The 3,299-nt window shown below is 43.0% G+C and overlaps 1 pseudogene; it reads right to left on the reverse strand.

Annotated features, from left to right (window-relative positions):
* Positions 1-402: 402 nt before the first annotated feature.
* LOC106634705 (large ribosomal subunit protein uL30-like 1) lies at positions 403-2,101 on the reverse strand (annotated as a pseudogene).
* Between the last annotated feature and the right edge of the window lie 1,198 nt (positions 2,102-3,299).

The raw sequence follows: 3,299 nt of genomic DNA on the forward strand, positions 1-3,299 counted from the left end.
TAACCTCTGCAGGGTTGCTGTGAACATAGAAAGGAGTAGTATAATGTCATTTTATAAAATGTAAAATGTTATGCATACTTCTTAAATTATTTCACTAGCAGATTGCGAAAATTCTATTTTGAAAGTTTCCTATGTATGCATGTCTTGCTTGATCTGAAAAGAAGTACCCTATTGTTTGTGCAGTCAATATTGGCTTGGCTTTGTTGCCTCCAAATTGAGTGCTTTTTCAACATGCTGGAAGACATTTTTAGAGGTAGTGTTTTCCCCCTCTGTCGAATAGATGATTTCATGTATTCAAATGCCTCCTCTGAATTGCACTCCAAGAGTTTTGATAAAGAATGCTGCTTATGGGCAAAATTATACAAAATGGAAAGCCTAGGTTTCTGACAAAGTAATCTCATCTGTCTAGATTTCGCAAACAGTGGGGTCAGGATGGCTGGGATTAGGGGTTCCTTAAACATTGCTTGAGTTTTCAAACTCAAATGCTTCCAGGGGCCAGGGCCATGCGGGTAATGAATGGCAACCCCTAAATGATAATCTTTTACTTTCTTCTCCTTCTTCTTCTTTTTTTCTTTTGCAGAGACAAGTGAACATTTATTTTTGTGCCTTTCTCCCTACGTGTATTTCAAGTCTTTTTCAAAACAAGGCCCCAGGAATCTCCAGATTCAATTATGTCCCTGGGCTTGGTCGACGACTGCAGGAGTCTTAGGGACCTTGTACAAAAGCTAGAGTTACTCAGTTACCAACATTAAACCCTGGGATAGAAGATGCAACAAAGCAGATCGCCTTCTTCCATGGAATGTGCTGATTTCAGATGAGGCGGCAGCCAATGTAGAAAACGCTGGCATTTTTCCTTGGAACTGGACTGTGAAGAGAGGTGCTTGCCATGAACATAAGCTACTGTCTTCTTCTTTTTTTTTTTGAGACAGAGTTTCACTCTTGTTGCCAGGGCTGGAATGCAGTGGCGCGATCTCGGCTCACCATAACCTCCACCTCCCGGGTTCAAGCGATTCTCCTGCCTCAGTCTCCCGAGTAGCTAGGATTACAGGCATGCTCCACCACGCCCGGCTAATTTTTGTATTTTTAGTAGAGACAGGGTTTCTCCATGTTGGTCAGGCTAGTCTCGAACTCCCAACCTCAGGTGATCCGCCCGCCTCAGCCTCCCAAAGTGCTGGGATTACAGATGTGAGCCACCACAGCTGGCCATCTATTGTCTTTTCTTTGACCCTTCCTTTCCAGTTTTTGAAGATAAAGCAGGAAATAATCTCTGAAGATACTTGATAAAAATTTCCTCCCAAAACACAAAAACACATGCTTCTACTTCATTGATAAAAATTTACTGCAGTTTGGCACCTGGGTCTAGTTCAGCTGGTGGATGAGCTGATTGATGCATTCACCCTGATAGCCAGGTGTGCCCATCTCCTTGAGGAAGCCCACTCTATTTTGGGTAGCATGATGGGCCACTGAGAGGTGGATAGGGCGCAAGAACCATGAGATCTCCTAGAAATGCTTCCCTGGGAGGGCAGTTTCATGAATGAGGTCTTCCAAACAAATGAGCCAAACTTCCCCAGGTGCTCCTCAATCACTGTGTTGTGTGTCAGAGGGATGGTCTTATTCTTGACCTTGGCTTGTCCATGTTTCAAAGTGAGTTCCCGGACACACTTCAGATTTGGAAATCCCCAGGTCACATAAAGTTCCACTATACACAGCATTTTTAGGTTCTAGGGGGTGACTTTTACAAAGACACCACTAAAAATTTTCTTCAGGCGAAGTCTTGCAATGGTTCTCTGCAGCAGTAAACTCACGCTATCAGTCCTTTCTATGTGTACAGCAAAGGCCAAGGAATGTTTATTTGGCAATTCCAAGATGTGAGGTTTTACTACTAGTCATCTGAGACACACCTCGTCACGTTTCTGCCACCAGGAATCATGTAGGAATGATTCCAGTCATTTAAATCGGAGCCCTTTTCCTTTCCTCTGCTCCTTCTTTGCCAAACTGCCTGCTTTGCCTGGGTGGCTTTGAGGGCTTGATAAGCCTTCCTCTTTTTCAGGAGATTTTCTAGAACCAAAGGAGTTTTTCTTTGCTCTTGCTCCACCATCTTTCTAGTGTTGCTCTTTTACTTTCTTCTTAATTGAACAGCAACAAAACCAGCATAAGCTTATTGATAAATGTCAAGTGGCACTCTCATGGGGAGAAGAGAGAATGTTGGGGATATTGTAAAATCAACTGCAAATACCCATCTAAAGGGGGTGTCTACTACTCAGTGATAACCAATTATTGCCGATCTGACTTTTCAGGAAGGACTCCATATCTTTTTATGTCTAAAATGCTCATAGATAATTCAAATTTCAAAAATCACTGTGCTGATCAATGCTGTTTATGGGGGGGAAATGTTCTGTGCTGGCTTCCAGTGGCCAGATGATGACCACTAAGTGAGACATGTATTATTGGGGGAAAACATATTTTTGCAATTAATAAGAGTCTCTTGTTCATCCCTTTCCATCCAGAATTCTCTCTCGCATTTTAGCTCTCATAACACTGAATCTATAATTATTTACTAAATGCATTGTTCCTTCTAGTTTTCTCTTGACTAGAAGGTAGATTGGAGAAGGCAAGGAATTAGATTTCTGAGGTCCCCAGGTTAGTGTTTCTTAAACTTGAGTTCAGCAGAAGAGTCTCTTAAGGTCTTAGTAGCAGGGATTCTGATTCGTTCAATTGAGGTGAATCCCACATATACACTTTTTAAAAAAATACAATTTCAAGATGATTTGGTTGCAGAATAAATCTCACATGACACTTTGAAAAATGTTTCCTTAAAGCAGTGGTTGGGCTCTTCTATTTTTCTCCTTTGGCCAGGGCCTATGGACTGTTCAGTTTGCACACATTTCCTTCCTTCCCTCCTTCCTTCCTTCCTTCCTTCCTTCCTTCCTTCCTTCCTTCCTTCCTTCTTTCCTTCCTTCCTTCCTTTCATTTCTTTCTTTCCTTCTTTCTTTCTTTTTTGATGGAGTCTCACTCTGTCACCAGGCTGGAGTGTAGTGGCGCGATCTTGGCTCACTGCAACCTTCACCTCCCAGGTTTGAGCAATTCTCCTGCTTCGGCCTCCCAAGTAGCTGAGACTACAGGCGCGTGCCACTATGCCCAGCCAATTTTTTTGTATTTTTAGTGGAGACGGGGTTTCACCATGTTGGCCAGGATGGTCTTCATCTCTTGACCTCATGATCTGCCTGCCTCGGCCTCCCAAAGTGCTGGGATTACATGTGTGAGCCACCGCACCTGGCCTGCACACATTTTCGTAAATA

The sequence above is a fragment of the Pan paniscus genome, chromosome 3, assembly GCF_029289425.2.
Source record: "Pan paniscus chromosome 3, NHGRI_mPanPan1-v2.0_pri, whole genome shotgun sequence".
NCBI lineage: Eukaryota > Metazoa > Chordata > Mammalia > Primates > Hominidae > Pan > Pan paniscus.